Genomic DNA, 10,083 nt, shown 5'->3' with positions numbered 1-10,083 from the left:
AGAAGCAAATGATGACGGTTTCCAGAAATGATTAACTACCTTCAGCACAAGTATTACATGGAAGGGAAGAGCTTTCTTCGCAATGTTTGTTTCATGTGGTGGCACAGAGCGCGCCTCCCACCCACGTCCCAATATAAACGTATTTAATTTTGAGGTTATTTTATGACTCAGAGGCCAAGCATGGCAGATCCTGTCTTTTAAAAAACAAAATTCACAGTTCCAGAGTCCTTATTCCTAACACACTGGGATGTGGAACAGTCTTCTCCCTGAGGAGCTATTGGAACTTCAAAAGTTGAAGCGAAGATGGAACGCTTCGTTAATTGAAAACAATTCTCCTTTGACTTTAAAAATAATTTACTCACATTTCCATCTTTTTATTTCTCAATTTTTTATATTTTCCTATTTTTTCCTCTGTTTATTCATTTATTAGTTCATATATTCCTTTTCTTTCTGTGTTTCCCATTACTTTCTGTCACTTCTCCAAATGAACACCATAATCTTTGGAAGCTTGAATTTCAAGTCAGTGGCCCCTTTGGTGGGCTTGTTCCCTATGAACAGGGTTCAAGTTCTGAATGAGACCAGTCCCGCAGGTAACGTGTATGGATGAATTTCATCCCTTAACTGACGACCAACAAGCCCCTTGAAGGTAGGGACGTGGAAGGGTTTTCGGAATACCGAGAAAGGCAGAGAATTACAAATTCTGTGAGGGAGTGATGTGAATCGGAAGGATTCGTTTTGTTTGTATGGTGTTTTTACGTTGCATGGAACCAACAGCTTGACGTGGCTTCCGAACCACGTCGAGAGTGAACTTTTATCACCAGAAATACACATCTCTCACCCCCTCAATGGAATGGTTGAGAATCAACCACGCACGGAGGCGCTGGAATTTAAGCTAAAAAGCAAAGCGCTTGGCCACATTCAAATTATTCGCTGCTAAAGCAAGTGAAAAGAAGGGGGGTTGGAGTGGTTGGACAGCGAGAGAGAGAGAGAGAGAGAGAGAGGGAGAGAGAGAGAAAAAAAAAATAAAGGAGAAGAAACGCAAGGGTCTAAAGGTGAAACGGGGAGAAGTGCATAGAAAAGGACTAGGTAAAGTCAATGACTATATTCTACATTTTCATTCAACTAAATGAATCATTAATCCATTATCCTAAAAATTCCTGTATCTTTAACTCATGCGAGACATCTTTTTTCAGGCCTTTTCAGGCTCGTACATAGACCTTTCCTACCACCTTCCCGCAAGCAACAACAATAAAAGTAGTTTGTTAGGCTTACTCCCTGAGTAAGCGAAAAAAAACTCACGATAAACTGACAGAAAAGTAATACGGAGGGTGTTAAAGGTTATGACTTGAAAGTTATTAAATGTTTTCACGGTGAAAGAAAGGCACGTATCAGAATTTGTAGACAGGAGAGGGACTGGTTTGCTTTAGAAGTGGATCTGACATAAATGTGTAGATTTAAGGATATTTTCAAGCCATGGTAACCTTCGTGCTACATTGGATATATATATATATATATATATATATATATATATATATATATATATATATATATATATGCAATATATATATATATATATATATATATATATATATATGCTTAAAAAATCACAGTAGATGCACGTGACTTCATAAATAAGCGAATACCACAGAAAAAAAAAAGATGTGTGATAAAGTCTATTACGGACAGACGTCCGGTAAATCTCTTCCCAACGTCTCAAACAGGATCAATATTCTGTGAGAACTGGGCTAATATCGAATGCATTATTCGTACATATGAGAGATTTAGATCATCCTATTAACTGGAGTCAGCAGGAGCCTCAATCCCATGTAATGACACAGTTAAAAGGAATATCATTGAATCTTGTTTCAAGTCAAATAATAGAAATGTTCTAAATTTAAGTCTTGGCTTATTCAAACTTGATGCCTTCATAATGAAGAAAGTTGTAGATAAATATAAGCAACAAAATTAATATATTCAGTTTTTACATGTTTTGGACTGTAAAGATACTTTGTAATTTCGGTTAGGGTCAAATCTGTTTAGGTTTGTGACCGTGTGATAAATCCGATAATCCTGGATTCCTCCTTTTAATTTTTACCCTTTTGACAATAATTAACCATCTTGTATTCTTGATCTTGTTGTGTACCTGAGACCTTCTCTCCAATTGTATTTCATTAGCTCCTTGACAATGTCTTAGTAAAGAACGAAAGCGCTTGGATTTCTGACTATCCTTTTCCTGTGGTATTCGCTTATATATATATATAATATATATATATATATATATATATATACTATATATATATATGTATGTATATAGATATTTAAATATATATTATATATATATATATATATCGTATGTCTATAGCCTATAAAGCATCACGTTTATATATTTCGTGATCAAGTTATTCATATATATATATATATATATATATATATATATATATCTATATATATATTTAATATATAGATATATATATATATATATATATATATATATATATATATACATATATATATATATATATATATATATATATATATATAGGGTGTTATGATATTTGAGGCGCCCCCCACCTCTACAGCATAAACTAAAGTTAACATGGACAAAAACAAAAGTAATTCAGAACAGGTATTTATTTAAGTTTCTCTCTGAGGATTTAATATTTTGTGTGGCCTACATCTGCCTGTACCACAGACTGCATTTTTTGAGGGGTATGATTTCAGCAAATCACAAAAAAACTGAGACTTAAATTCCATTCTGTTTAGCACTTAGGTCACCTCTTCTTCGCAGGTCGTCGAGGCTTGGTATACCATCTAGTTCACTGTGTGCGCTTCAGCATGATCCTTTAAGATACTACCAATGTTTTCACATATTAAGGTCAGGGCAGGGGAGGTACCTGGAAATTTACTTGATGAGAAGAAATCGATACCACTGTTTCGAAGCAGCTTCTGTGTCTGAAGAGCCTTGAAACATGGTGCCTTATCATGCAAAAATGTGACTTCTTCAACAGATAACATATTTTCAGGATCTTTGAGGAAGGGAAATACTCCACCAGTAAGCACAGTTTCTCTGAAGTATTCGCCATTCCATGACTGTCCTTTTTCTTTGATGATACACATTAACTGTTTGGCTGTGAAACAGAGAAAAATTCACAAACATTCAGGAAATTTCACAACTTGGCGATAGCGCACGTCACCGCTGATATCATCCAACTTTGCAGCCCAAATGATGTCATTTTTATGATTTGGCTTCCTGACTGTGTAGATGAAGAATTCATCTGATGTGGCAACATGGAGAAAGTCAGCTTCATCCCAATCTTTAAGAAATAAACCACAAAACCATGCACGATGTTCTCTCTGTTGCCAAGTGATGTTGGGCTTGCTGATAACATGAAATGGCTTGCTACCAGATTTTTTCAACTCACGAAATACAGCACAATAACTCCTCTTCTTCCCCCTTTTTGTTTCTCATTCAAGCGCCAATTTACGTAAAGACTTTCTTGGTCTACCCACTGCCTCAGCTATGATGTATTTTGACTCCTGAGAAAGGACTTCAGGCCTTCCAGGATTCTCACTCTTTTTGTGATGACAGTCATATGGATTTTTGTTCCAGTTTCTTTTAACAAAGGATTCATCTCTTTTAATGTATTTAGCTATCCCTGGCTTCTCTGAAAGTTATAGCCCGGATTTGGTTAATCCATCTGATTTCCTCCGAGGCATTACCCATGGCTGTATCTAACTCCGTCACTCAGTCTGAAATACGAGAAATGTGAAATGAAAAATAGCTTAATAGAAACTTAAAATAATGTACTTGGAGATAGGCTATAGCAGAAAACTTCATAACTTTCCATTTGTTCTGTGGAGGGGGGACTAATTTCGAAACACCTGGTATATATGCTTTTGGGGCAAAGTTTTTCTTGTATGGATATTTCGTTGAATTCTATGGCTCTTGGGTTGTTGATCAACTTCTTATTAGTTTACAATATTTTCTGAATCTTCTGCATTCCTCCAAATTCAGTTGATGGACAAAAAAACAGAGATTGACTCTTTATTCCATTTACTGATAAACACAACACCACACCTGTTCTATCACTTGCCGTGACCTCTTCAAAGTATATAATCCGGACACGTTGTTTTTGATTAAGCTGGCTCTTGCTCATGGAGCAGCCCGTAATGTAGCACTAGTTGTTGTTATTGATTAAGCTGGTCTTGGAAGCCATTATTTATCAAGAGCTGTTTAACTCTCTCGAGGTGGGTATCATGTCATGTAGAGCAGTGGGTCATAGCTCGTTCATGCAGGCGTCCACTATCGATTGCATATAAGCGCCTGGGCACTTCCCAACGTGCATGGACGCTATGCCCAAATTATACATTTTGAAGAGGTCACGACAAGCGACGGAACAGCTGTGGTGTTGTGTTTATCAGTAAATGGAACAAAGAGTTAATCTTCTTTTTGTTTGTTCATCAAATGAAAGTGGAAGACGGTAGAGGATTCACAAAATGTTGTCAAAATAATAATTTGCATTTATATTTTCGATTTATCCCGATTTAGTCAATATACACATTTCAACATACGATAGCTCCTGTTATCATTTCAGGGCGTCTGTGTTGTCCTGATTACTGAACATGAAATCATAAGGTACCCACAAGTTGGTAGCAGGAGCTGTCGTATTTTGTTGTTTGGGTATTTTACTCTTTAAAAATTTGCATACAAACAAAATTCATTTAATAACTAGGTGCATCTACTGTGATTTTTTAAGCATAATGGAAACCACATGCAACTTCTACGCCTTTTCTGCGAAATTTCCGAGCCTTGTTCTATTCGTGACATCTTTCTGTAATGCTCTTATCATCGCTCACAAACTGAAACTTCGACTTAACTTTCTACGGAAGTGTATGAACGAACAAGTGATGCCCAAGTCGATCTTACCAGTGAGAATTCTTTGTCTAGCAGAGCGACCTTTCGACGAGTTTCAACGATATGATACGTTGTAGTTTCTGTTAGGGTTAAATCTATGTTTAGGTTTGTGACCGTGTGATATCCGATAAACCTGGATCATCGTTTAAATTTTTACCCTTTTGACAATTAACTTTCCGGTATTCTTGATCTTGTTGTTTACCATGATAACTTTCTTTGCCAATTGTATTTCATTCGTTCCTTGACAATATCTTAGTAAAGACGAAAGCGCTTGGATTTCTGCTTATCATTTTCCTGTGGTATTCGCTTATATATATTGTGACGAAGTCCCAAGTATCTGGTTACTACACTTACCATTCATTTATTGTTACCTCACAAAAGCCAGACATCTGAACCCTCATCATAGGTACTAAACGACTGAATACTCTAAAGGCAACAGTGATCCCTTAACAACTTACCAGTATTGCAGAAAATCAGACTAAGTTCATCAAAACAGGTGTGAGGTAATCTTGTAAGTAATTAAATTAATCAAAGGGCATCCCTCCATCAACAACTTTAAAAGTCTAAGTATTTCCCTGATTTCAGAAGTCTAAGTACTTCCCTGATTCTAAGTCACTTCAAGTTAATTGAAGGAAAACAGATCAATCACCACTCTATGTTTCTACCTAACATAAATATAATCATAATTAAATGCAAATATACTGGTTAGAAATGAAAACACTTATAAAAATTTTGAATACAAAAATTTATTATTAAACTCAAAATTTATAAGTGAAATTCACATTATCAGGGAAAATTACTGTTACTTGAAAACAAAGTAAAGTTTAATTAATTCTTTAATCAATTAAGTAGAATTAAATCAAAATTAATTTATCACAAAATTCAAGAAAATTAATTCAATCAAAATTCAAAAGTTTTAGGCAATAATTGAAATTAATTCACAAGTACTAAACAATAAAAAATAAAACGTTGAAAAGAATTCTAAGTAAATGCAAATTAATTCACAAGTGTTAAATTTAATTAAATGTGCAATGATAAAGCAATGAAAATAACTAAGTCAATTAAATTGTGAATGCAAATGAAAATACAGAAAAATGTGGAAAATACCAAAATTTCAAAATTACTGATCACACAGAATATAAAATAAAAAGACACACTTCAATAAGAAAATGAATAAATGCACAAAAAATAAACAAACACAAAACACAAAAATTTGCAATGTGTAAAAATGTAAATTTCACTCAAACCATTGTAACTGTTAGTTATCAGTTCTCTAAACCATAGTAACCAGTAGTTATTAGTTATTAGTTGCAACTAATAAAAATATTACACACTTTACCTTTTTGGAATACCAATTTTTTTCTTTCTTTTGCTGCAGCTTGTTTCACACTTTCACAAAACCATGCGCCGTTACGCAACAATGTTTGTTCAGATTCCACAAAAACCACTAAATAACACTAAATAAACTCTAAGAAATATCAAATCTGAAATTTACAAATTACGAGTGACCATTCAATAAGTACGAAATCGTTACGTTACTTTAAAATCAAAAGTGCTATGCAATGGAGAGAGAGGGAGAGAGAGAGAGATGTGAACGCCTCGAGTATCTAAGATGTAATGAAATTCTTCTCCCTTACAGAAGCTGGACTGGAAATGACACAAAACATTTTGGGCAACAATTCTTTCTAGAAGTTTCGAAATCTTACGCAACTTTACATACAAAATGTGTAATCTGCACGTGGCTTTGACAAAGACATACACGCATGAGACCAGTCTGTTAAAAAAAGACACGTACTCAACTGGATCGATCGAAGCAGAAGTCCCTTATCATACGTGATGACAGAATCCCAAAACACAACGAAGACTCGAGCTCTCTTATCAAACGTGTTGACAGATTAGGAAAGCAAACGGAGATCTTGGAGTTCCTCTAATGTCGAGGAGATGAAAAGTTACTAAAACAATTCTAGCTTTGAACGGACAAAGATATTCTCTCTCTTTCTACATTCTACGTTATATATTCTTTTACATTATGTAATGCAGAAATCTGAACACACATTTAAAACATCCTAACTCTAAGCTATCTAGGAATCGGAAAAAATGTTGCCTAAATCTTATACACAATATTTTATACAGTCAAAGAGGGGATATATGCATTTTGACAGTAGCAATATATAATATATATATATATATATATATATATATATATATATAGTATATATATATATCTATATATATATATATATATATATGTGTGTGTGTGCGTGGTGCGGTGAGTAGTTGGGTGTGGTTGGTTGTGTAATATAATCAACACACCACTTTAGAGAAATAGTTTTTCCAATATAAATTTTCGTTAAAAGCAATTGGTGTAATGGCATAATTTGCGTAGAGCATTTGTACGTACATATTCATTCAAATTTAATTTTGTACACGATTACGTGTACACAGACATTCGTATATTTGTAAAATCATCAATATAGGCATTATTTTAATGTGTCTTGTACATACAGTATAAAAATTTCAATTTTTATACTCATTTTTTGCTTATTTTTGCCCTTGCAAACAAACATGTGAGTATTGAATTATCAATAATATTTATCACCAGATACCGACGAAAGAGAATCTGAAAAAACTCTGGCGTTAAGAAAGAATCCTCCAAGAAATTTACTGATGCAACTATAGCAATGCATTTAACGAAAATTTTATGTTATATATATGCAATGTAAAATCATTTATCGCGAATAAACGTGAAAGCGCTCGGTATACCATCTTCTGACTGCTATTATCCTGGGGTTTTCACTCTACTAAACCATGCGCATCTCCTGTGATTTGTATGTATATATATATTCATATATTATATATATATATATATCTATATATATATATTATATATATATATATTATATATATACATTTGTGTGTATAAAGACACGTGACTTCTTCGGACATGTTCATATTTTACTGTGAAAAGAAAGGCATGTTACTGGAAATTAAATAAAAGTAAAAAATGATTGAGAGTTAGATCGCGTGCATCAAGACTACCAAAGGAGGGTTAAAGATAATGGCATCTAGAAAAAACAACAAATGAAAGAAAAGAAAATACGACAGGAAATGTCTCAGAAATGACTGCGCAGGGCCAGTACTATAATGTATAGACTGACCGGGTTCTTTCGAATGGAATAACTTTTTGCCCAGAAAAATAAGTTACTGTCTGTTGTGAAAAAAAGGTGAATAAATACTCGTAAGTGATTGATGACGAGGAATTAGGCTACAGAACGTAAAGTACGCCTCGTTTTCATTTTTCTTAACTGATTTCTGTATCAGACAAACCGTCCGTCGCTGGAGACAGAATTTGCTGTCCAATAAAGACCGGTGCCTAGGATCTGTTGCTCACAGTGTTTATTTATCTATTTATTTATTTTTTGCAATCAGTTTCTTTATTCAAAATTTGGCTTCCACATGCTATGATATCTTACTACAAAAAAACAGTAGTTTGGTCTGTCTGTCTAGTATCTGTAAGCACTTTTCACCGATGCGGTATCCCACATAAGTGCTTAACAGCTGACGGACCAATTTATTAGCATTAGGGGTTAAAGAGGGGTGACGGGGAGAGGGTCTTTCCCTACTCAGGAACTACCTAACTAACAAGACCAAGCCATTTTCAAATCGTTGCTGAATAAGGTAAGATACAGGTGAAAATTTCATCAGGGAAAACTACCGCTCGGTTGGTAGTTTACGGTAAACATTGAATTCTACGTTCTGACAAGTAGGGCAGGTACAACAGCATAGGAAATAACAAGAAAAGGAAGTAAAACGTTCGAGCGTTAGCTCGCCAAAAAAAAACACCGGTGTTAGATAGCTGTTACTTAAGAGTACAGTCACATCTGGAGCCATGGCGCCCGGCCTCACCGCCCGGGTACCGGGCCCCACTAACTGTTGCCTTCTTATTCCACCATCACTATCAGTGTTGTAGTTGTAACGTCAGATGACTCGCAATCAATCAATGAACCCTATCAGTGTTCATTGTTCCACATTCCTTGTTTCCATTTACCCTCAAAACCTACCATTAATGATACTTACTCTTAAATCCCTCATGTGTAAACACTTTCTAACATTTTGACTGGTAGACTCTGCTGTTTCTCTGAAACATTTTACATAGCTCTACACTCCATTTATAACACCTTTCTATCCCACAATTTTACATTTATATCCTGTGTCCTTTCTCGCACTCCTTTCGTCTCTTTCTATGCGTGAAGATGTTAGAAAATCATAGAAACATGACATCCTTTATGTTAGACCACTTTCAACGGAACTTGTAACACTTCCATTGTTTTGTTTCATCATGAAAACCTTCATTTGCTCTCCAGAGAAGTAAATAGCTTTCAAACTCCGTAAGTATACTACGTGGGGAAGAGAATATGATGAGTAAGTGAGATTGTGTTGGTGCAAAATGGACAGAAAACAATTGATGAAACTACAGTACCTGAAGGTATATTTAGTATTTATTTGGTTCAAGAAAACTAGGATGTATATAAGTTGAAATGAATGGGTGAAAATGTGACTATATATAAATTATGACACGTGAGCTTAATAAGAATGAAAGGATGAAAATGTCACTATATATAAATCATGACACATGAGTTTAGTAAGAGTGAAGTGAAAAGAGCATAAAAGGCAAAAATAACGGACCTGAGTGTAGGAGCAAATGAGGAATTTGTAAAATTCAATGGTGCGGTCATAACGTCTTATTGAAATTGTCCCTGTTGTTCTTAGTACTCATTCTGCTTAGTTTTCAGCTGCAGGTTCAAAGTGATAAAGAGACAGAACTCGGCAGAAAGTGATTAGGAAGATGAAAGTCGGATGTCACTTCCTCCTTGTGGCCCTTCACCTCTTCCTCCTCCAAAGGACCGTTACTGCCTCCAACGTGACTTACAAGCAAGTGCTTATAAATTTAAATCTGACCCTTCCAGGGACATACTCAACGTACACTGGACGCACAAGGATTGAGTAAGTATTATATTATATATATATATATATATATATATATATATATATATATATACATACTACATATATCATATATATATTATAAAATAAACATATACATATACATAAATACATACAATACACACAATGAAAGAAATTGCTTCAGTAACATCACTAAGTTTTTT

The sequence above is a fragment of the Macrobrachium nipponense genome, chromosome 6, assembly GCF_015104395.2.
Source record: "Macrobrachium nipponense isolate FS-2020 chromosome 6, ASM1510439v2, whole genome shotgun sequence".
NCBI lineage: Eukaryota > Metazoa > Arthropoda > Malacostraca > Decapoda > Palaemonidae > Macrobrachium > Macrobrachium nipponense.
This window is presented reverse-complemented; position numbering follows the sequence as displayed.